The 26,669-nt window shown below is 36.2% G+C and overlaps 1 protein-coding gene across 5 annotated transcripts in view; it reads left to right on the top strand.

Moving 5' to 3' along the window:
• Positions 1–26,669, top strand: part of PLCB4 (phospholipase C beta 4) — a 381,108-nt gene that overhangs the window by 38,202 nt on the left and 316,237 nt on the right. The window lies entirely within an intron of this gene.

Genomic DNA, 26,669 nt, shown 5'->3' with positions numbered 1-26,669 from the left:
TATGTGATTTCTCTGAGAGGTTCTGATGGTACACAATGGCACAGGTATAACAATGGGTAACAGAAGAATTGGGTCTAATCGTAAGGAGATACCATTGATTGGAATGGATGCCTAAAACACATGAAACTCTGATCTCCCTTAACTAGAAACAAAGTGGCATCCCTTAACTTGGTACATATAAAGTGTACCATTATTTATAACAAACCATTTAGCAACCACCACATTTTGATGATGATGGTGATGGTGATGGTGATGAAGAGGATGAAGATAAAAGAGGTGATGGATTTATAAAAGAATAAGATCTTCATTCCTATGATGAATTCTTAACCATTTGCAGAAGTTGGTTGTTGTAATGCTAGGTTTTCCAAATCTTATTGCAGCTTGCATAATGTCATGCATATTGTTCCTTTGTTGAAAGCATTACAAATTACTATTTTGATAGGTATCAACATTTGCTGTTGCTTTTTCTTTTTCTGTAGTAATTTTTGTGTACTCTGATTTATTCCCAGGAACATTGGAAGTAGAAATAAAGATTAGCATTTTAGCTTCTTGAGAGAAATAAAAAGAATTGTAGTAATATATATTAAGTTCAAAGACAGTTTGACTTTTATGATTTCTGATAGTTCTTATATGAAACAGCTGAAGTCACGATTGTGATATTCTGGATTGTTTTTCTGCACAAGAGGCCGCGTTTGGAAGTTAGGAAAACCTGGGTTCAAGTTCTTAGTCCTTGACAAATATCTGCTGTGTGACCATGGACAATACACTTAACTAACCAATGTCCTAGGAAACTCTTGACCTCCTTACTGGTGAATTACCCATCTGTATCAATTGGAGGAGTTTCTATACAGAATAGTTAACCACATGGATGAAATCACAAGTCTGAACCAAGAAAAATCAAATATACCAGAAATGAAAAACACCCTGTATATTGGTTTGTACTTTATCTTGTATAGTATGTTGTGTGTGTGAATGAATTAATACTTATCTGGATGATTCCTATCAAATTTAATTACAGTTAATCATTGTGTGATATTTTATAGAAAACCCATCATAAAAGGAAAATAAAAGCTAGATTCTGATTTTGATCTATAAACAAATTTTTTTTTTTTTTTTTTTTTTTGTGGAGCAATGGGGGTTAAGTGACTTGCCCAGGGTCACACAGCTAGTAAGTGTCAAGTGTCTGAGGCCGGATTTGAACTCAGGTACTCCTGAATCCAGGGCCGGTGCTTTATCCAATGCGCCACCTAGCTGCCCCCTATAAACAAAATACTTAGTGACATGATTGATTTTTCTTAAGATTTATCACAAAACAGGAAGATTATTCTCCTACTCTGCTGGAAATATTTTATCTAACCTTAAATGTGAACTCCATAAAACAAACATTTTCTCCTTTTTCTATCTTTTTGTCACATTGGAAATTAGTAAGTTAACATACTCTATAGATATCATACATGTTTTTAAAAATCATTATTGTTAGCTATCTTTTTCACTCTAGTTAAAAAGATCTGTATTCATTCAACCTCATTGATGTTATTCTTTTGCCTCATCTTAATTAGCTATTTTACAACCCTACCTAGATATAATTTGGAATAGAATTGAAATCCTTAAAATTGTCAGATAAACTTAATATACTATATGGTACTTAGGTAAAATCTAGATTATTTACATAGAAACTCATTGTTACTAACTGTTAGTACATACAACAAGTAAAAGGACTAAATGCCAACAAGTTACTGATAAGTGAGTACAATTCCTACTAGCCTGTTTTAATGAATAAGAAATATTTTATAATTGTAAATGTTATTCAGCTGACTTTCAGTCTTGTCCAACTTTTTGTGACCCCATTTGGGCTTTTCTTGTCAAAGATATTGGAATGGTTTGCCATTTCCTTCTCCAGCTTATTTTACAGATGAGGAAACTGAGGGAAACAGGATAAGGTGACTTGCCTAACATGACATAGCTAGTAAGTGTCTGAGGCCAGATTTGAATTCAGAAAGATAAGTCTTCTGACTCCAGGCCCAGAGCTCTATCTACTGTGACACCTCGCTGCCCCCATTTTGTAATTAGCATGTTTCGTTCATGAAAAATTATATTGTTCAAGTCGCTTTCAGTATTTGAAATTAATTTTACTTTCTAAAGTTGGCCGTCTACACTACTAGATTTTAGCTATTCAATTTCTTAGCAAGCATGTTTTCATTTTAAAATATTTTTTCTTGATTTTTTTTTTGTTTTTACATTGCCTAGATTTCCCTGTTTCTCTCTCTGCCCTCTGTCATAGAGATATTTTTCTTTAAAAAAAAAAGATAGGGGCAGCTAGGTGGTGCAGTGGATAGAGCATTGACCCTGGATTCAGGAGGACCTGAGTTCAAATTTGACCTTAGACACTTGACACTAGTTGTGTGACCCTGGGCAAGTCACTTAACCTCAATTGCCTAACCCACCCCTCCAAAAAAAAAGGATAAAGTGAGAAGAGAAAAAACCCCAGTAAAACTGATAAATTCATTAAAATATCTGACATGTATGTAATATTCCACACTCATGCACTCCCCATATCCACAAAGAAGTTGGGAGAGGTGCCTTCTTACCATCTCTTCTTTATGGCCAAGCTTGTTTTTTAAAAAATTATTTTTGCAATGTTTATTTTATTGTAAAATTATTTTAAAGTAATTTTGTTTTATTTATTAACCATATATAGCATTTTTATTTTCACTGAAATATTATTGTTAAAATTTTAGTGTGATATCATTGAGTATGCTTTGCTTTTAAAAATCATTGTATAAGATTGTGATGTAAGACTTCAAGGTCTGGTTCTAAATATCAGTTTGTTTTGTTTCTTAGATTTAAAAAAAAATAAATGCTCTCAATATATTTTGTATTTACAAAACTCAAATTTCTTCCTCTATCCCTCTTCCTATGTTCTCTCAGTGTTATCCCATATAATAAAGACTTTTTAAAAATAAAAAGAGGAAAACATTTTTAAAAATTAAGAAGAGGACAAAAGCAAAAAACAACAAAATTGCTCAATAAACTGCAAAGTAATGACTTTATATATAATGTTCCACATGCATTGATCCCCATAGCTCTGCAAAAGAGTAGGCATAGGTGTTTTCTTTATTTCTTATTTAGGGGCAAGCTTGTTCTTTTTCATTTTTGCAACATTCATTTTTAATTATTTTGAGGTTGTTGTATTTCCATTTTAATTGTTGTAGTCATGGCATTTTATCATTTTCTTGGTTTTGCTTACTTTACTTTTCATTGATTCATATGTCCTTACATACTTCTCTACAGTTTTTGATTAAATTCTTTTTATAGAACAGAAATATTTTATTACCAGATGTACCACAGTTCGGTCATTTCTCAACTAGGTGTCTATTTTGTTTCCAATTTTTTGCTATCACAAAAAGTGCTGCTATGGATATGTATATGTAGTCTTATTTCCTTCTCCTCCTCCTTCTACTTTTTCTTCCCTCTGCTCTGCCCTTACTTTCTTCCTCCTGCCCTTTCTCTCTCTCTCCTCTTGTATCCCTCCCTTTTTTCTTTCTTTCCTTTGCCAATTTGTAGGGTGTGAGATGAAACTTAAGTGTTGTTGTTTTTTAATTTGCATTTTCCTTATTATTACTGATTTGGAACATTTTTTCAAATGGTTGGAAATCCTTTTCAGTACTTCTGAGAACTGTTTGTTCATTTCCTTTGACCACTTATCTAATGGGGTATCATATATATTTATTGATTGTTTAACAAGTCCTTTTTTGCTGGTGGAAATTTAAACTTCCTATCCCACTTCTGAATATTTTTATGACTTTAGAAATGATATAATCTAAATTAATGAAGTCTTGCTATATATGGAAATTAGGGGAGGATCTGGATTGTACTCCCTATTGTTTTATGAATTACAATGATGAAAATAAAGAAGAGGGTGTGTAGATCGATTTTGTTGACAGACCATAGCATTTAAAATGTCAGTTTTATACAATTAGAGTGTGAAGTCATCTAGTTTACTGAATACCAAATGTGTTATTATTGCACATAACCCAGTTCTTTTCTATACTGACAAACTCGTAAATCTGGAGTATGGCATCCCAAAAGGAGAAAGCTGGATACCAGACTTCTTGCTCACTCTCTGCTACCTCCCTCCACTTGGAGCAATTTGAAATCCAGTCTTAGAAACCTTGGCATCTAAAAGGCATCAAAGAAGGAGGCTCTCCCTTGCCTTTTTGGTTGATCCCATCTCCCCTCTTCCCTTTATCCATCCCACATACCTTGATCCGTACTCCCTTCATCCCTCTATTTGCTCACACCTCTTTCCCCTCCAACCTCAATTCAAGTCATCCTCCTTATAAAATGTGAACTCTGAGATGGCATTATCACTTCCTTCCAACGTTTGTATTATTTCTGTTCCGACACCCAGGTCCTCCTTACTAGCTAGAATCAGATCCAGAAAAGAAGTTGCTCTCATCATTTGAAAGGTGAAATATCAGCAAGAGACATAAAGAATTTATTGATAACTCTACTTTTAGCAGATATCAATAGAATGACAATAATAAAGTCTTGCTTGCCTAAAAGCAGAGTTACTAGACAGGGCGATCTTTTATAGACCCTTCTCAGCTTTTTAACCTATAAAACCTCTATATCACCTCTATAACCTATAAAAATAACTTGAGGGAAATTATTATTAAAGTAATAATTAAAACCAGTAATCCCTCTATCCTGACATTAGGGAAAACAAAACATAATCAAACTTTTTTCGCCATTTTGTTGGGCTGTGTTCAATTTGCTTGGTATTTGCCCAGTTCTCCATTTCATTTTTTGCTTTGGATAGCATGCTTTATAAGAAATTTTTTCCGGCTTCATCTTGGACAGGAAATGCTCAGCATGATGTACTTTGACTTTGATGTCAAATATAGCCAGTGGTGGAAATCTTTCAGTTTCCCAGGGAAGCAACATCAATCCTATGAGTGAATCTTTTAGCTGAATATGTTGGCTCAATAGGGAGATGCTGTCAAGTGATGTTCACAAAGTCTCAGTATTCCAGTTATGACAAACAATGGCTTTCTTTCCTTGACGAATACATTTAGAGGTATATGTAAACCAAAGCTTGAACATTCTCTTGCACTCCTTCTCCCCTTCCAACCCAATAAGACTGTATTGTTTCATACCCCAATATCTTGTGGAACTAATTATTAATGTGCTAAAGGATGCTTATTCTATTCCTTGTTCATGTGGCAAACTTACTGGTGACCACTAAAGGTGCCTTGTTTACAGTACAGAGAATTTAGGCAATGAGGTGGTCTGGTACAAACCATTTCCTTTGCCCTCCCTTACTCCTCTCCCCTCTTGTCATCTTTATTATCCTATTCTGACCTGCTTACCTGAAGATCCATTCCATGTTCTCAAAAAATCAATACCCTCAGAGGATCCTGAGATAGAAAGATTGTTCCTTTCTCTTGAACATTTTCTCATTCTCTCTCTTTGGTGGATCATTTCCCATTTTGCAGTCATGCTGAATGGATTGCTAAGGCAGTCTTATCTTGGTTAGGGTTTTCTTCAATTAAGACAATATTTTTACTAGTTTTTTTTCTCCCCCACCCGGCTTGTGATTTCATTGTCATAGGGATCTCTTGGTGAGGAAACCCCCTAATAATGATGGTTGGTACCTTCTGTGAAACTTAGAAAATTGTCTGAGGCACAGAAAGGTTAATTGATTTGCCCAGAGTCTCAGAGACCATGGTAATTATAATGATAATATTAGTTTATATGTTCAGAGAGAGCTCTTCCTCTCAGCATTGTGAGGTAGGTAATTTAACTACCCATAATCCCCATTTTCCTTTTCTTTCTTCCTTTTAAAAAAAAAAATTAAAGACTGTGTTTGCCTGTCTCTGAACTTGAAGTACAGGGGCTAATCATGGGTCAATCCTTCTATGATCCTTTTGGGAGTTTTGACTTTCACTGTTTCTCACCTGGACCAGTTTGCCCCTCCTTATGCAACCTTATAGCTGCCTCTCTTCCCCTCTGCATGGTGCTTGGCCACTTCCCAATCCTAAGAGCTCACAATACTAATGCTGAACTTAGTGTGGAAACTGGTAGGCTTAGCACCCACTGCATCTCAGAACTGATGAACTGAAGAGACCTAGTAGTCCGAGCCTCCCCAGTGGTTACAGGCCTATGCTTCCTGTGCATTTGAAAACCCCATCTTGCAGATGAAGAAAGAGGTGTATTCAGGAAAGTTAAACCACTTGACCAGGCTCATACAGATATTCAGTGTCAAATCTGGCATGATGGTTTCTGCTTCCAAGACTCCCCTCTGTACCATTTCACATACTGGAGAAAAGGATATTTAATATCTCTGACATAAACTTCATTTTTAGCATTTGTATTTGTTCATTTTGTTTTGAACATGGGTGACAGTTTTTGAGATCAGAATTGACAGGCACTGAACTTGGGAGAAGAAGCACTATCTTTGAACAGGGATCCTAAAAAGAAGAATAGCAAGTCAGGTACACAGGGCTCATCACCAAAGGGAGCCTACCTGAATAGCACTTCTCCTCAGAAAGAAGGAGAATTGTTCTTCTTTGTTCCATATTTGTATAGAATGATTCTATTAGAATTTTAGGGGAATTGTTGCAGTAAAATAGCATCATACTGTGAACTATAAATTCTTTTAGGCTTTCCTAAAAAAACAAACAAACACGGAATTTGCCACCAGGATATCATTGTTAATGAAGATTAGGCTTAATTTGCATCCACAGATTCAGACTCAGAAATAACCTTTTTAAAAATCATCCTTAAATATCTGGGACTTTTTTTTTGTATTTCCAGTACATTCCATGTACTATCTGCATTGAACTCCAAATTATTTACACAGATAATCTTCTGTTTATTTTTCCTCTCTTATTAAGATATGGAATGAAATCGCTGTAATTTGTTTTTTATTGTTGTCATGTTTAGGGATAGATGAAGAGGGCGTATTTTATATATTTCTGTCGACCAAATAAAAACTTGTAAAATTAAGGGACAGGGATTTAAGATGTTATTTTGCAAACTTTACTAGACTATTTAGCTCACAAGTGTTAAATTAATTATTTTTTTCATATTTATCTATTCTTTTTCTCCCAGGTAGATGCTAAACCACCCACCCTTCTCCTTTCCCTTCCCCCTCAGTTGCACAAAGAAATCAGCTCAGCTAGTTTAGGATAGAATAAAGAAGCAGGACACAGGAACACTTACTTCACAGAAGATTAAGCTGAAGCAAAGGATAATACCATTTTCAATTAAAATTGCCTGGGGAAATTAGGTAGACAGAGTATAATTACCTGGCTTGGCATTAAGCCAGGTTTCTAGAGCTGAGACCCTACCCTCATTCAAAATGCTGTGGGATCTTAAATGACCACTAGCAGCAGTCAAACGCTCTGTGTGTGTGTGTGTGTGTGTGTGTGTGTGTGAGAGAGAGAGAGAGAGAGAGAGAGAGAGAGAGAGAGAGAGAGAGAAAGAGAGATCCTAGACGTCTTTTAGTTTTTAGCTTTCTAGAACTGCTATTTTAAGCCAAATGATATGATATGAGCAATACAAACAAATAAGACCTTGTAAAACCCAGAGACGAAAAAACTATTATATAACTACATCAATTCAAAGTGAGGAGACACTGGAAAAACATTAATTTTTAGACTTTTGGTGATCTTTTTAAAATCACCAATCAGAAACTAATATAGGGATAAAACTAGAGGAAAACACAAAGAACTCTGCTGAAGTTAACTAACCCCATCCCCTATCCCCCTCCCTTCCACATTTTTTTTAGTGAGACAATTGGGGCTAAGTGACTTGCCCAGGGTCACACAGCTAGTAAGTGTTAAGTATCTGAGGCCAGATTTGAACTCAAGTACTCCTGATTCCAGGGCCGGTGCTCTATCCACTGTGCCGTCTAGCTGCCCCTTCCCTTCCACATTTTATGGACAAGGTTCTCATAGGTAGGTGTCCTAACTCATTTCCCAGTGCCAACTCAGCTAGCTGGGCAAATATCACCTTTCACATGGGCCATTCCAGCCCTGCCTCTTAATGAGATGAGTCATTTAAAGTAAATATGCTTTTAATGCAAATGTCAAGAGTTAGTAGTTTTGCTTCCTCCACCCCTTTCTGGGACATTTTATAAACACTGATAAATGAGTACATGTGACCTCATTCTTACTTCTAATGTCGTTGACAAAGAGGGCCCAATAAAATGTTGTCATGTTCTCTGGCTACAAGGACTTGGTGGAGGTGTTCAAGATATACCATAGGTAAATTAAAAAATCAGGTAATTGAATTGTGGTTAAATAAAAATAAAACCTTTTTGTCTGGGGGGGAAGGGTGATTTTCTTATATGAAATTTGAAAAAAAAGAAATAAAGTCTTTTTTGTGCTTCTAGACTGTGTTTTAAACTATTTCTTTTCTTTCTTTCTTTCTTTCTTTCTTTCTTTTTTTTTTTTTGCAGGGCAATGAGAGTTAAGTGACTTGCCCAGGGTCACACAGCTAGTAATTAACAAGTGTCTGAGGTCAGATTTGAACTCAGGTCCTCTTGAATACAGGGCCAGTGTTTTACCCATTGTGCCACTTAGCTGCCCCCAACTATTTCTTTTCTTGGGCTTTGACTTTCAAGGGATAGGAAAATGGACTATTTCAGTGATATAAATAACTCTTTGGCAATTCAGTTTGGCACTTTAGCTGAAACTTGTGGTCTTATGAGTATTACTTTTTGTTGTTCAGTCATTTTAGTCATGTCTTTGTGACTCCCATTTGTTTTTTTTGTTTTTTTTGACAAAGATATCGGAATGGTTTTCCATTTCCTTCCTCAGTTCATTTTACAGATGAGGTAACTGAGGCAGACAGGGTTAAGTGACTAGTCCAGGGTCACAGAGCTACAAAGTATGTAAGGCTATATTTGAACTCACAAAGATGAATCTTTCTTGACTCCAGGCCTTGCACTTTATCTACTACTGCACTACCTACCTGCCCCAGAGTATTGCCTTCAGCAGGGCTTCTTAAACTTTTTTCCATTTTTGACTCTTTTTTAGCCCAAGAAATTTTTATACCACCCCATGACTGCACATGTAGTTGCAAAGTGTGCATGTTGTGTGTTCAAGACCAAAGCTGCATCAACTCCCATATTCAGTTACATGGGGTTGTGACCCATAGTTTAAGAAGCTAGGGCTCAGAACACTGATAGAATAAGTGATTTGGCCAGGATCACAAAGTCGGTATGTAATCTCATGCTCAAATTTGAATCCATGCCTTCTTGGCTTAAAGGCCAGATCTCTAACTGCTTTGCCATTTCAGAGTTGGAGGAAATAGGTTGGCAAGTGGATAAGAGAAGTGAGGAGGAAAAAAACATCCCATTCTCTCCTCTTTTTCACATAAAGAGAGATGTTGGTCTAACCAAGGGCTGTCTCATGCAGACCCTCTCAGCTTTCCTAGCTGTTAGAGAAGCTGGGAAGCCTACTTCTGGCAAGTAAAGATGACTACAAGGGGAAAGGCCCTGGAGAGACTGGAGCCTGTGGCTAGACATTCTCTGACTGGTTCTGATCTGTTAACGACTTGGTTTAGAAGAGCCTTTCTTTAATTGGCTGCAGAGCAGTTAACTTCAAAAAGGACTGAATCAGATTTGGCTGACTTTTTTACATCATTTGGTGAATCCTTTGATCAGAAGGTCTGATGAGAGATGACTCTGGAAACGGAAAGGCTTCGAAGCCTTCTCCAATCTAAGGCCATGCATGTGGCCTTGGGAAACATTCCTCGGTCCTTGGACTCCGTGTTTGTTCCTCTCTGTTCCAAATGAAAGACTTGCAGTGCAAAAGGGGGCTTGAGCTGATTGCAGTAGAGGAACAGAACTCCCACCCCTGAGACTGCCCTGGTAACCTGAAGTTTTGTAGCTCACCTGTATCTGAGTGAACATATTATGCTACATCAGCTTTAGAAGAATATCTTTATGTTATTTCCTTTTCCCTTCTCACAGGAACTTATGGGCTTGAATATGGAGAAGTCCATCCTGTAATCCTGGAACAAACATAGAACTAAGTCCTCTGTGGATAGTATCAGCTAGAAGGCATATTGTCCACAACTGGGGAACAAAAGCAAAAGATACTGCTTATTGATCCCCAGAAAGGTTTTATAATTTTTCTGACATCTATCACACATCCTTGAGAATATGAGTGATCTTTGAGATCACACATCACTGAGTACTCAGTAAGGAGAGCTCTGTGGGGCATCTGGGCACCCCAAGAGAAGTGCTTTGAAAATGCTATTTTAGAGGTAGGGGATGTGAACCATGAGGGCTGTTAAATGAATTGTTCAAAGTTAAGCAGTGAGTCAGTGAAAGAGCCCAGAATAGAACATAATTTTCCTGATTTTAAGCCTTGGGGTGAGACTGTTAAGCTGACATGTTTTGGTTTTCTTGAACACACTGAATTAATCTTTTGCTTTTTAGACTCTGAAAAACATAAAATACAGGGTATCCCCAAAAGTCTTAATGTAGTTTTAAGCTATTAAAGTTGAATCTTGGATCACCATGCATACCATGTTCACAAATACTCTCCTTGCTATTTTAAAGCTTCCTAATAGATCAAGTAAAGCATGTCTCTATTTTTGCATATTCTTATGATACACAAAGCACCCCCTAACCATATGTCTTCAGTTTGGGTATTCACCACTAGCAGGCACTATTTTCTTGTTTCTCTATTCAATACAACCAAATTTTACTTTTTCTAAACAAAATATTTAAAGACGACTGTAAGGAAAAATATTAAACAAATAGAAAGTAAATCGGATATGATGGAGATAAAGTGTAACATTTAATAAATACTTCAAGACAAATGTCTGCTAGTTCATTAATAAACTTTGTATTGGTGCTAATTAACAATGGCAGTGCAGGGTTTTAAATCTTATTGTCCTCATTGTTTTTATCTAAAACATCCAGGAGTGTTCCTAATTAGGCAAGGTACCTGTAGATTTTGTGCACTGGACAGGCTCTTCTTGATATATTGAGGCATGATATAACTGGGTAAGTATGGTAACCTTTCATCTAATTAAATCATTCTATTTGAGGTTGCCTCTCTCTAACTGTTTTTGTTCACAGCAAATCAAAATTGAAATGCTTCTCTATTTGTTTTTCATGTAAATGCAATTCAGCTTAATTGAGAGATGAGAGGTATCTAGCCTTTCTGCTATGCTAAGATTGCTGTGTTTCAGGTAGTTGAGAAGAAAAATATTCTCCCTGACCCATTTGGGATTCTTCTCAGCCCTTACAATAAAATACACTCTATACATAGTTAAGGATGTTTACTAACTTCTGTACTTCTGCTAAAGGTGTCAGATAAGTTTAGCTTACTCCCTTCCTCCTCTCCTGAAGCCCCTTGAATCTCTTTTTGTGGAACATTTTGGAAAGCAGTTATCCATTTGGCTCTTTAAATATCACAACATACTCCAGTACTCGGCTGGAACTAAGCTTTCATTACAGTAGCCATTTCTTTCCACAATATAGTTCACAACTGACCCAAAACAATTCTTGTTAATTTCTTTTTAAAAATAGAAATGTATTTTATTTATGTTATTAAATATTTCCCAATTATGTGTAAATATTTTAAAAATATTTTTATAATTTTATGGGTTTCAAATTGTCTCCTTCCCTCCCACTTAGACCTCCTCCTTGAGAAGGCAATCAAATTGATATCAGTGATACATATGAAGTCATGAAAATATATTTCCATATTAACCATGTTGTAAAAGAAAACACAAACGAAATAAAACAGGAAAAAGAAAGCAAAAAGTGTATATTTCAATCAAAAGTTCCTTCCTTGGTGTTAGATTACCTTTTTCCACCAAGGGTCCTTTGGAATTGTTTTACATCATTTTCTTGATTAGAGTAGCTAAGTCTTTCACAGTTGATCATCCTTATAATATTGTTGACTTTATATAGTGGTTCCTGGATTCTTCTCACTTTACTTTGCATGAGTTCCTATAAGTCTTCCCAGATTTTTCTTAAACCATCCTTCTTGGCATTTCTTATAGCATCAAATTTCTTATTCCATTACAATCATGTACCAGAACTTGTTCAGCTATTCCGTGATTGATAGCTATCCTCTTGATTTCCAGTTCTTTTCCACCACAAAAGAGAGAGAGGCCCTTTTCCCTTTTATTTGGGATACAGACTTAGTAGTGGTATTGCTGGGTCAAAGGGTATGCACAAGTTTATTGTCCCCAGCCATGCTGTCCCGAAAATATTCTTGCTCCCTGTGGTACCCCACTCACCAGGCGTGTATTTGCTGCTTCTTGCTCACAGCCACACCCCAAGATCACTTATGGTCAGTACTGCTAGGACTGGCTTCCAAAAACAGCAGGCTGTGGGATGTGGAGTGTCTTTCAGTCTTCTTATACTTAGCCATCTGCTGTTAAATGAAAGTTTGTGAGGTAAAAGTCCATGAGGTGAAATTTGTTGAGACCGAAATTTCTTTTTTTTCCCCTTTTTTTCTTTTTTTGAGAATGAAATTTCTTGAGGCCTAATCTGCTTCCTGACAGAGCTGCTCCAGGGCCTGCTGTTTGTTTATTTAGTGGAGTTGGCCTGGTGTCTATACTTTCAATCAGGCCAAACTTCAGTCCTGGAGGCTCTGTCTTTTCAAGGTATCTTAAGGAGGACAAATGCTTTATCCCTTTTTTTTGCTGTTCTACATTCATTTTATAGCAAGTTTCTATCTGGTTTTGGAGGAAATCAGGATTGCCTGGAAATTCGTGACCTACTCTGCTATCTTGCCATAATGCGCTCCTCCCCCCCAACTTTGGGAATAGTTCCAAATTATTCTCCAACATGATTGACTAGTTCACAATTCCACTACCAATATATTAGTGTCCTGATTTTTCCATATCCTCTCTAGCATTTGTCATTTTCCCTTTCTGTTATCTTAGCCAATCTGATAGATGTGATGGGGTATCTCAGAGTTGTTTTAATTTTCATTTCTCTAATAAGTAGTGATTTAGAATATTTTTCATGTGACTGTCGATAGCTTTGATTTCTTCTCCTGCCTGGAATGTCTCATGTTTTATAATTTTAACTCAGTTTCCTGTATATTTGAGAACTGAGACCTTCATCAAAGAAACTTGATGTGAATGGTTTTTTTTTTCAGTTTTCTCTTTTCCTTCTAATTTTGGTTGCATTAGTTTTGTTTGTGCAAAAGATTTTTAATTTCATGTACTGTAATAAAAATTGTCTATTTTACTTCCCATGATTCTCTCTACCTTTTGTTTGGTCATAAGTTCTTCCCTTATCCATAGATCTGTGAAGTACATTTCCCCCATGTTCCCCTAATTTGCTTATGAGATCAACCTTTATGTCTAAATCATGTGTATATTTTGAACTTATCTTGGTATATGGTATAAGATATAGGTCTGTGTCTAGTTTCTGCTAAACTGCTTTCCAGTTTTCCCAGCAATTTTTGTCAACTGTTGAGTTCTTACCCTAAAAGTCTGGATGTTTGGGTTTATCAAAAACCAGATTACTATGGTCATTTATTAAGGTGTATTATGCACTATTCCACCACTCAGTTTCTTAGCCAGTAAAAATTGTTTTGATGCTTGCTTCATAATAAAGTTTGAAATGAGAAAATGCTAGGCTGCCTCCCTTCACACTTTTTCATTGATTCCCTTAATGCTCTTGACCTTTTCTTGACCTTTTTTTTCAGGTGAAATTTGTGATTATTTGTGTAGCTCTAGTTTGATTGACATGGCATTGAATAAATAAATTAACTTAGTTAGAATTGTCATCTTATTATGTTGGCTAGCCCTACCCAAGATCAATGAACATTTCTTTAATTGTTAACATCTATCTAACTATACTTCTGTGAAAGGTTTTGTAATTATGTTCACATAGTCCTTAGGTTTGGCTTGGTAGATTCCCAAGTATTTTATATTGCTTACTGTTATTTTAAATTGAATTTCTCTTTCTTTCTTTTGCTACTAGGTTTCATTGTTAATATATAGAAATGTTGATCATTATGTGAGTTTTTTACATTATGAATTTTTTTTGATGTCTCATGGAGTAATTAGTTTCTACTTACTCAAATCTAAATTTTAAGGATTTATTTTTGCCAGTGAACTTTTGTACCTCTTTTTCCATTTGGCAAAAATCTCACTTTAAAGGTTTTTTTTTTTTTTACTTCAGTATTTTTTTGTGTCTCTTTTACCAGACTTAATTACTTTTTTTATAATTTTCTTCCCTTGCTTTTATTTTTTACCTGATTTTCTCCCTATCATTCATATACCTTTGAAAATCATTATCTAGCTCTTTCCTGTGGAGTAGACATAGAATTTACAACAGCAAATAAACTTAATAACCTTGCATTTGACAAGTATAAAAATTTAAGATTTGGGGATAAGAATTCATTATTTGGTGAAAATTGTTGGGAAAACTGGAAAAGCAGAATGGCAGAAACAGGACATGAACCAATATCTCACACCATTTACCAAAATAAAGCCAAATGAATACATGACCTAGATATAAAGAGAGCTTTCACAAAAAAATAGAACATGAAACATATTACTTATCAGACTTAGAGAAGGTAAACAATTTATGTATAAATAAGAGAGAACAAAATTAGATGTAAATGAAGTAATTTCAATTACATCTCATTAAAAAGGTTTTGGACAAATAAAACAAATATATTGAAGATTAGAAGGAAAGCAGAAAATTAGGGGGAAATTTATAGACAGTTTATCAGGTAAAAGGTTTCATATAAAAATATATAAAGACTTTTTTCAAATATATAAGAATACAAGCTATTCTCCAGTTGATAAATGGTGAAATGTTATGAACAGGTAGTTTCCAATAAAGAAATAAAAACATTTTATTGTCATAAAATGCTGCAAATCATTATTGATTAGAGAAATGCAGATGAAAACAACCTTGAGATATCATTTTATACCTACCAGATTGACTAAAATGATAGAAGGGGAAAGTGATAAATGTTGGAAAGGATGTGCAAAAATTGGGACACATTCATTGTTGGTGGAATTGTGAAATGATCCAACCATTTTGAAGAGTGATCTGGAATTATGCCCATAGAGTTGTTAAACTACCTATACCACTACCTGGTCTATTTCCAAAGATGATTAGGGAAAAGCAAAAAAGAACATATATATTCTAAATTGTTTATAGTGGCTCTGTGGTGGCAAAGAACTGCAAATTGTCAGGATGTCTATCAATTGGAGAATGGCTGAACAAATTGTAGTATATGAATGTGACAGAATACTACTGTGCTATAAGAAATAATGAATTCAGTAATTTTAGAAAAACATGGAAAGTCTTGCACAAAATAGTGAAGGTTGAAATGATTAGAACCAAGAGAACATTGTATACAGCAGCAGCAATATTGTTTTAAGAACGACTTGGAGTGGATGTTATTTTGTCTTTTATAAATACCCAAATTAACTATAAAGGACATATGAAGAAAGATGTTATCTGCATTCAAAGAAAGAACTGAAAAATAGAATTATAGGATCATTTTAGATATATACGCACATATGTGTGTGCATATGTGTATATGTGTGTGTGTTTGTATGTCTAATGGTAGCCATCTCTAGGGCAAGATGGTGGAGGGAAGAAAATCAAGGAAAAAAATAGATTTACATGACGATTTTGTTGTATATTTGAAAGGAATAGCAAATTGTGCATAGTAGATTTGCAGTTTCATGTACAGTCATCTTTTTTATTGTACTGTTCTGGAAATGCTTTTTTATTCCCCTGCCCCCATCCTCCCCTCCTTCTCAGTAATTTTCAGTTGCTTCCTGATACCTCCAGGATCAAATATAAAAAACCCTGCATTTTGCTTTCCAGGCCCTTCATAACCTGGCCAGTCTTCTTACACCTCACATGCATATGTCCTCAACAATAGAGAGATACTATCTTGCTGTTCCTCAAACAAAACTCGGTTTTCTGACTAGGCATTTTCATCCCGTGCCTGGAATGCTCTTTCTCTCTGTCTCTGCCTTCTGCCTTCCTTTAAATCCCAGCTAAAATCCCATCTTCTACAGGAAACCTTTCCTGATCCCTCTTCCTTCTGATGCCTTCCCTCTGTTGTTTCTAATTTATCCTGCTGCTTGTTATTTCCCCTGTTAAATTGTGAGTTCATTAAAAGCAGACACTCCTTTTCCTTTCTTTGTATCCTCAGTGCTTAGCACATAGTAGGTGCTGAATAAATGTTAATTGACTGACTTAGTGGACTCAGAAAGACCTGAGTGATTTGGGCCTCGTATGCTTAATAGCTGTGTGACACTGGGCAAATCACTTAACTTCTATTTGCCTCAGTTTCCTTATTTATAAAATATGAATAATAACAGTACCAACCCTTCAGGGTTGTTCTGAGTGTCAAATGAACATTTTATGTAGAAATGAAAATCTTAACATAAATGTTAGTTATCATCATTACCATCATCATTGTCCTCATTTATGTGCCAGAGTCTATATACACGAGCCATTTGTGTGATTAACATCTATATGTGATCATCAGGATAATAACGTTTTGAGCCTTGATATTATTCCACAGATTGATATAATAATCAGAATGCCATCTCTGAAACATCTATAGTTCTTTTCCATTGAAAGAGAATTCCTCCTCCTATTTGGGCTTTATTCTGGAGGACATTCTCCCTAAGCCCTGTGGACCAATTTCAAGGTGTTCCATCTGGAGACATTTGGTCAACACATTCCAAATATAGAAAACTACAGCAAAACAATTTTAAACCATTAACAAAAAAGTACAACTTCTCTAACAGTGTTGCCCAAATATTTAATTATTTTTTTTACTTTGTATCTCCATGACCCCCAAAATGTATCTTCATGACCACAAAAAGAAAAACTTGGCTAGATTGATTATTGGACAATGTAGGAGGAAAAATAATGATTTAATTTTTTAAACAAAATTTTAATGCGTTATTCTGCAGTATGATTTATAGGACTTTACACACTCTCCATTCCAGTGAAAGTGGCTTAATTGGACACTGTCTACTTATTTTGACACTTAATCATAAATCAAATTTAGGGTTGGAGTTAGGTGGAAATTTTAACGAAAAGGTGAATGGATATAGTTCTGAACATGTGTTTGGCAATGGCAGTAATGATAACTAAAGATGATGTTAACATAGCACTTTTAAGATTTGTGAAATAGTTTCTTCATGGGTTTTCACATGATACTCACAAGAGTGTGGTTAGGTATCACTACAACACAGAATTTGAGAGTTGAAAGGGAGGGGACCTTAGTGACCATCTAGTCTCACCCATACATGTAAGAAAATAATATATATGATTTTCTTAATTTTATAGATGAGAGAATTAAGTTCATAGTGGCTAAAGTCTGACCATAGTTATAAAAGTTGTAGGACTTAGGAGCTAGATTCATTCCTTGATATATTCTTAATCCAAGGCCAACATTTTTTCCACTATACCGCATCATCTGGTTGTGGCAACCGGTAAAACATAAGACTGTGATTAAGATCGTCCCTGAGAATTTCTCTCTTCTCATCTTTGTAAGTGTAGGAGATACTGTAGGTGCTGTGATATTCCAAAGAGCTGTTTTGTGGTGACTACAATGTTAGTTAATATAAGCTGAAGCCTTTTTACAGGGATAAAAATATAACTGTATACTGAGACATGAAATTCAAGAAAAGAATCTTCAGAATTGACAAATTTGAAAAAGTGTGAGAAGATACAGATGTATTCAGATTGTGTGTGATTAAATGTGATTGTATTGATGAAATATAATAGATATTTTAGTTTTTAAAAGTTAATTTGATACAATTTTATAAATTTTTATTTGTAAAGAATTGTACTAGGTGATAAAGGGAGATAGTACTCATCGATCTAATTCATGATTTCTCAAGTTATATAAGGATAAGCTGTGTGATCATTTTAGAGTATTTCTTCATTTGATTTTATTACTGATAAATCTACTTAATCCAGGATTTAAAAAAAAAAGTTAAAACATCTATTTACCACCCTGAGAACTGTCTCTTTCTTAAATGTTCATCCAAGTTTTAATCATTTCTAGATTCATCTACACCTTCCTCCTCCTCCTTTTCATTTAATGGCCAATAATAGCCCCAGCTCAAGCTTCTGTGGCTTATTGTTTAAGTATGGAAGTCTTAGAATGAGTGCAAATAGAAATTGTTTTCTGTTTTGGCCAGAAACTCTTGAGGGTTTTCCCTCATACAAACTGACACCTGGGAAAGACCTTAATTTAGAAAGGCCAAGGTCACCTACTGCATCTTGGGCCATCACAAGTTGTCACAAGTTGTCTTGACACTAGACTCCAGTGACTCTGGAGGAGAGAGTGAGGCTGATGGCTTCATGCTGTTCTGCTTCACTCAGATCCATTTCATGAGCAAGTCAAAGCATCATCCTCATGGTGTCATTGGACCTCTTGGAGAACAAAGGATGAATAGCAATAACAACCACATCTGGCTAGTGTTAACTTATGAGAGAATACTAATGCTAAGCCGTAAAGTTTCATTCTTTTTTTCTGTTCAGCCCAGAAATGTAATGTCAAAAATCACAACCAGCTCTGCCAAATACTACATCTATGGCATTTGGAAAAGTGCTCAACAATTTTGTTGTAGAAATTGTTTTCCTGGCTCTTTCTAATTCACTGTGCATCATTTCATAGAAGTTTTTCCCAAGTTTCTTTGAAACAATCATGTTTATCATTTACATTCACATTCCATAATCTGTCCGTCTCTTCCCCACTTGATGGATATGCCCTTGGTTTTATTTATTAAAGTCAGTGGCATTTTCATGTTTATAACTGTTGTTATCATTCCATTGTGACAGTAGAGTCATAAATAAGGTACCATCTAACACTTCTGGAAGGCAAATTCTGCATTTTTCCTAGATGTTCCAGTGTGGTGATAGTCCATTGATATAGGGACTTCTTCCAGACTGCAACCAATCTTTGTCACTCCGTCATGTTTTACTCATCAGTGTCCTCCCATAAGTCATTCACAGGAGGTCTACTCAGTAATCCAGGAGCTTTCCATTTGACCTATTAAAGTGTAATGAATATAAGTGATCAGACTCTTTCTTATCCCTGTCTCCTACTATATGACTGATTTCCCTTTCTTTTTCAGCTATAAGTTTCTTCAAATATATCCTTCTCATTGCTTCTCCTGTGCAATTATTGGTTATAAATGTGTTGCAGCCTGCTCCAACCCACTGTGCAAGATTCCATTGTCCTTTTAATGATCTTCAATTTTAATTCTCCAGAAATTATAGTAGTTGATGACTCCCATTCATACCACAGTACTGTAAGAACTATATTTAAAAATGGGCTTCAGGCAGATTTCAGAAAAACATGGAAAGACTTATAAGAACTGATGCTGAGTAAAGTGAACAGAACCAAAAGAACATTGTACACAGTAACGACAACATTGTGTGATGGTCAAGTGGGATAGACTTAGCTCTTCTCAGCGATACAGTGATCTAAGAATGCCAAAAGATTCATGGTGGAAAATGCTCTCCACATTCAAAAAAAAAAGAACTATGGAGTCTGAATACAGATCCAAGTATACTGTTTTCACTTTTGTTGATGGTTTTTGTTTCTTCTTTCTTGTGTTTTTTCCCCTTTGTTCTGATTCTTTGCTCACAATATGACTAATGTGGAGATATGTTTAACATGATTGTAATGTATAACCTATATCAGATCGCTTGCTATCTTTGGGATGGGTGGGGCAAGGAAAAAACGTTGGAACTCAAAATCTTAGAAAAATTAATGTAATTAATTTGCATGTAATTTGTAATTAATTTGCATGTAATTGGAAAAAATAAAATGAAAATACTATTTAAAATGGGCTTCTCTCTCAGGGAGAAGCTTGGGGTCATGAAAAATACTGTTCAATTTTCTAAAGGCAAAATTGGCTGCTCTCCTCTTTGATTCTAGGCCTACATTCTTGTCCATCTACAGTGTCTATTCAGTTATTTAATTTGTCCAACTATGTAGCATAGCCTGGACAATATGTGTATTTCATTGGCTTGTTTTCTGGGTGGGTAGTTAGGAGTCTATGAAATGTTCTTCTCATTTCTACTTTCACCTGTAATTGCACCCTTCTTTTTACTGACATAACCATAACATTGGATCAGGCCCTCATCACGCCTCACTTGGACTATTTCAGTGGTTCTCTAATAAGTCTCTCTGCCTTGTCTCTCACTTCTACAATTTATCTTCCACCTGGCTACTAACTCTTCTAAAGTATAAGTCTGATCATATTACCCCCATGTCCAGTGAGTTCTAGTGGATCTGTTAGTTACAAGATCAAATATAAACTCTTTCGTTTGACATTTAAAACTTCTTACAACCTGTCCCTGCCTTTCCAGTTTTCTTATTACATTTAGTCTCTTCTACAGACTTACAATCCAACAGTGGTTTCCTGTTTGTGTTTCCTTGAACCATAGACTCTTCCTTGAACAATTGTCTTCCTTCTCCCTTCCTTGGCTCCAGCTATTCCCCACAGTTGGAATGTTGTGCTATCACTCTTCCACGTATCCATTTCCCTGACCTCCTTGAAGACTCAACTTGACTTCAATCTTCCGCAGGAGGCCTTTTTTTTCATCCTTTCATATGCTAATGCATTCATCTCTCAGATTGCCTTCCATCTACTTTCTATGTATCTTATACATTAGTTATTTACATGTTTTCTCCCCCATTAGAATGTAATCTTCAGATCAGGTATTTTTTTTTACCTTTTTTTTTGAACCCCCAATGCTACTTAGCACAGTGCCTGGTGCATAGTAAGTACTTATTAAATAGCTGTTGACCAACTGACTGACTGATTCAACGAAGTCAACTTAATGCCCTTCACAAACAGAACCATGCCAACAACTGCTTTATCTATGGAGAATCTCTCTTTTATTTGAACTATGGACTGACCATCTTTATGACCGGAGACACTTTTAATGAATCTACTTCTCTCTGTTTTTATGCCTCACTTTCATCATAATAATGAGAGGGTCGTTGAACAAAATTATCTCTGTTGATTGATACATTTTTCAAGAATTTTATATGAGTTGGCATATGTGTGTATATAGTGTTGGAAGAGAGCCTTTAAGGTGGTATTTTATTCCACCAAGTCAAATTCTTCTTTTAAAGTCTGAAACCTAAGAAATATCCCACTGTGCTTAATAGTAGAATTACTAGTCAAATAGTAGAATAGTATAGTAGTAAGAAATAGTAGAATTATTCTCTATATTTCAGTCAGTTGTGTGACGGAATAATTGTTTTGTTCTGTTTTGTTTTTTTCGGTAAGGCAATTGGGGTTAAGTGACTTGCCCAGGGTCACACAGCTAGTAAGTGTTAAGTGTCTGAGGCTGGATTTGAACTCAGGTACTCCTGACTCCAGGGCTGGTGCTTTATCCACTGCGCCACCTAGCTGCCCCGTGACTGACTAATTTTAAATATTTGGTAAATATTTGGTTTGCTATAGAGTATTTGCTGTTATGTGAGGCTCATTGTTCCCTTCTCTTATCTCCATCAAGGATGCTTTCTGTCTATGTAGATATAATATAAAATATATATCTAGGAAAGCAACTATATTAGTTATTGGTATTCCTTCACTTCCCCTTTTGATCTTTTTGTAATAGTAATGTCCAAGGTTTTTACTATGTTTTGTTTTCATTTCTCCACAAATGTGTTATCTTCTCTTCTTTTAAATAACTTGAGAATTGATTCTTGAACGCCTTCAAAATTGGACAGCCGCTAGCACAGAGATCCTCTGTGTATCCTTGGTTTAGTCCAGATACTATTCACATCTTTTCTACAGTAACATTCCTATGCCATGACAGTGATATGAAAATTCAATATGGTATAAAGTGAAAAGTCAATATTTACATTATTTACACCTCAGCATCTGAGACAAGAGATGTTGGTAATGAAAGGGATTCTCTTAATGGGATCAGAAATTTGCATTTGGAAAGTACTTTCAGAGTCATCCCATCCAATTTCTGCATCACATCCTCAATTAACAGATGAGGAAACTAAGTCTCAGAGAATGCTTTAGTCAAGGTCACAGAGGTAATAAATGCCAAAGGTAGGGTTTGAACCAAAGCCTATTCCTGTTCTACTGTTCTCACACAATATTTGGAACAGGAGATGATGATGCTGTGTCTAGAACTGCCTATGTAAATTGTATTAGCTGACCTGTTCCCCTGCCAAAGTATTCCTACCCACCACTGAAAGAATTCTCCTCTGAACTCATGTGTAGCAGGTTGGTAGAACCTCTGAAAGCTTGCATTCTACTCATAGATCTTATGAGAACCCAGTGTTATCTTTTTGCTATGATGAGATGTGGGATTTTTACGAACTTGGGAAATTTATGAGGAAAGTAAGGACCTAGAAAAAGAAAGGGTTTTTTGGGGGAAACTTTTCAAATATAAACCACCAGAGGATAGCCCTCAAACTCATTATTTTGTCATTTCTCCAGAGTTCTTTCTCAATAATACTTTAACATGCTTTGGTGAAGATATCTAGATATCTGCTGGAGCACCCCCACACACATACTCTCTCTCTCATCTCTTTCTCTGTCACTCTCTCTCTCTCTCTTTCCTTTAAGAAAAAATAAGAACTCCTGTTTGGCATTTAAGGTCTTCACACTCTAGTTCAAGTCTTCCTTTCCAGGCTTTCTACATATCACTCTCCTTCACACTCTCTAGAGACCAACCAAGCTGGTCCATTTGCTGTTTCTCACATATGGAATTTGCTTGCCTGTGTGAGGCCATCCCCCATGCCTGAAATAAACTCCTGCCTCCCCTTCACATCTTGAAATCACTCACTCCCTTCAAAGTATAGCTGAAGTTCTTTCTCCTTCATGAAACCTTTCCTGATCCCCTGTACTGGTATATTCCCCCACATTACTTCCTTTTTACTGTGTTTATATTTTACCTAACCATAGATATCATTTCACCTCCCTCTTAGACTATAAGCTACTTGAGGTTGGTTTAATTTTTGTCTTTCTATCAGTGATTCTTAGGAAAGAGCCTAGTATGTAATAAGCACTTAATAAATGTTTATTAATGTATTGATCATGTGGTACAAGGTTCTTAACCTTTTTTGTGTCATAGACCCCTTTGGCAACCTGGGGAAGCCTATGGACACCTTATCACAATAATGTCTTTAAATATATAAAACATTAGAAATATATTGGAGCATTATCAAAATATTTTAAAACGATTTCATAAACCTCAAGATAAGAACACTTGGTCTAGTCCGATGCTTTCATTTTTCCAAATAAGGAAATTGAAACCTGAAGAGGTTGAGCTGATTTTCCTGAGGCTACACCCTTAGTCAGTGGCAGAACCAGGTCCTTTAACTCCAAATTCCATTATACTATGCTTAGGTTGCTGGCCTCAGTTGTCTCCTTACCTTTAGATTTCTAATTTGGCAAGGCATCTCAGTGCACTATGTATTGATGAACTAAGCTTCAGTTTGACTTAGGTTTCCATTGGACTGTGTGGGGATCAATTTTTAATTGGGGAGTGCTAGCTAAGCGGCTCGCCGCAATATTGGAGCAAGGAAGGAGACCGTCAGTCTCCCTCAAAACAGAACAAGATTTATTTTAACAAGAACAAACTTAAAAAAAACCCAAAACACAAACAGGATCAGTAGGATCAAGGGAAAGGAAATAAAATGGGGAAAGGGAAATTATAATACCTGAAAAAATACCATCACCCAAGAATCAGCTGAAAATAAACAGCAGAACGCCTGTCGCTTTCCAACTTCCACCTGGAATGCCCAATTCTCTTCCCCCAAACCTAGAAACACCCCACACAGCTCCAGTCAATGGGATGGCTCCTCTGACAGTCACATGACTGCCCTCACTAGGCTTCCAATCATTATAATTTTGCCAGGCGCATGTAGGCGTCAGCGAGTGGTGATGACGTGAGGTGCCAGAGCCCTGGCAACAGCTACAACCAGTGGGTGGAGCACCATGCAGTTTGCCGAGCCCCAGACCAGTGAGCGCCGAGGCATACAAACCTCAAATAACAATTAATTCTTTACAACTGTTTGGTTATAATAACCTCCTCAATCTTAGATTTCCTTTTCCTCCAAAAAAAAAAGTATACTTTCCCATTGGAGATATAATGGAATTCTTTGGGCACCACAAATAAAACAATTTGAAGGCATGGGCAAAAGCTCGCTCTTTAAATTTGTTTGTTTGTTTGTAAGTGAGGCAATTGGGGTTAAGTGACTTGCCCAAGGTCACACAGCTAGTAAGTGTTAAGTGTCTGAGGCTGGATTTGAACTCAGGTACTCCTGACTCCCAGGTCGGTGCTCTATCCACTGCACCACCTAGCTGCCCCACTCCTTAAATTTTTACTTGAGTTTTCATGTTTTACTCCTTCCCCTAGTTGTTTTCTAAGTTGTTATGCCTATTTGATTTTCAAATAACCTGTTCCCTTCTCTGCCTCCTTGAAGCACCATTATTAATGTTCCGTCTGTGTGTGTGTGTGTGTGTGTGTGTGTGTGTGTGTGTGTGTGTGTGTGTGAGGTAATGAGGGTTAAGTGACTTGCCCAGGGTCACTCAGCTAGTGTCAAGTGTCTGAGGCTGGATTTGAACTCGGGTCCTCCTAAATCCAGGACCAGTGCTTTATCCATTGCACGACCTAGCTGCCCCAATGGTCCGTCTTTTTAAACTTAAGATTGATACTAATTTTAAATTGAGAATTGTCTGGAGAATTTTATTATAATGCTTAATAGAATTGAAGATGCCTTCGAATGCCCTTTTTGTTGGGAATCATCTCACCAATCCTGGCTACTAGTTGGTGTAGTGGATAGAGTGCTATACCTAGAGTCAGGAAATCTTGAGTTTGAATGTAGGTAGCCTCAGTACCTTACTAGCTGTGTGACCTTGGTTAACCTTCCTCGGCCTCAGTTTTCTCATCTATAAAGTGAGTATAATAATAGCACCTACAGTGTTGTTGGGAAGATCAAATGAGACAGTATTTTAAAGCACTTAGCACAGTGTGACACATACATAGTAAATACTATATAAATTTTAGCTATTATTAAAGTGCTTTGCAAGCTACCAGCCATTAGTTGTGATGCAAAATCCAGTGACAAATTGTGTATTCTTTTGGTTTATCAGCCCCAAACATAAAGGCACAGTGTGACATATCTTTGTTTTTAGAAGGTTTTTTGCTTCCTCATGACCTACTTATCAAGAAACTAGGATTGTAAACTCCTAGATGTCACGTCACCCTATCTATTAGAGCATTTCCTTCTTTAACTCTCTACATAACTTCCTGTCATTCATTATGCATAAGTACAGAAAAAGTCATTGAGAAACAACTAACAAGTTTTGCAAACGTGAGATCATATTACGCACACAGGCAATGAAGGATTAGGAGTGGTCAAGTTCAATATGAACCAAAGGTATGCCATTGCAACTTAAGAATAATCAACCCAGAAACTGGGCTCTATAAAAAGTAATATGACATGGAGAAACTAACTTTTTCTGTATTCTATTTTCTAGAGCTTTGAGTATGAAGCTTGAGTTTCCATGTTTACTGTCTGATTTGTAATAGAGAACACCCAAAGGAAAGGAACAAAAAATGATTAAAGTTTCAGTAAACAGCCTCTGTGGGGAGAGGTCAGAGAAACTTTTTTTTTTCCAAAATAGAATAGAATAGAGACTCTTGAGCTGTATATAGTAGGATTCTTTAAATATATGAAATGAACTATCAAAATTCATAATCCTGAGTACTAGCTATATGACGCTGGGCAAGTCACTTAACCTCTGCCTGCCTCAGTTTCCTCATATATAAAACGGAGATAAAAGTGGTACCTACTTCACATTGTTGTTATGAGGATCAATTGAGGTAATATTTGTAAGGCATTTAACACAGTGCCTATTCCCATCTCATAGTTGAGGAAACTGAGGCAGACAAGTTAAATGACTTGCCCAGGGTCACACAGCCAATAAGTGTCTGAGGCTGGATTTGAAGTCAGGTCTTACTGAGTCCAGGCCCAGTGCTATGACTGAACCACCTACCTGCAGATCACCGATAATAGGAGAATACCTTAAACAACTGGCTGCATTTAGTGGTATCTATTATTATGTCTGACCTTTTCTCAAAACTTAAACCTCACCCATCTACTTTAATACAGAGTACTAATTGAGAGTAACAAACCAACAAAAAACCAAATCCTTTGTGGACAGGAAACAGACTTAAATGTCAGCGACTTGGAATAAGCCTAAAAGAAGACTTGTGTGGTACCGTTTTTGCCTTTCTTTTATTCTCAAGTTCTTAGTACAATGACTGGAAAAAGTAAACGCTTAATGAATAACTGCTTATTAAATGGCCATCTTTAGTTTTGTGGAATTGAGTTGAAGAGCTACTTGTTTTAAGAACTGTGAGACACTGGCATACATTGCTAGGTGATGGGGTATCTGCATTTTCAGGATAGGGGTACATGGTGTCCTCTCTGAGACAGATAGTGCATTGTTCTAACTTTTATGACAACTTTCCAATACAAACTCTAACAACTTCTCTTGTACTCAATTCCCTTTATTCCCTTCCCCTACTTTTCTCCAAAATGCAGAAGTGGCATTTTCCCTGGTCACATGCTTCCATGCTTTCTTTCCAATTTACCTATATATTTACTACCGGAGAT

This window comes from Dromiciops gliroides, chromosome 2 (genome assembly GCF_019393635.1).
Source record: "Dromiciops gliroides isolate mDroGli1 chromosome 2, mDroGli1.pri, whole genome shotgun sequence".
Classification (NCBI taxonomy): Eukaryota; Metazoa; Chordata; class Mammalia; order Microbiotheria; family Microbiotheriidae; genus Dromiciops; species Dromiciops gliroides.
Note: the sequence above shows the minus strand (reverse complement) of the source record. Positions and strands in the feature narration are given on the sequence as shown.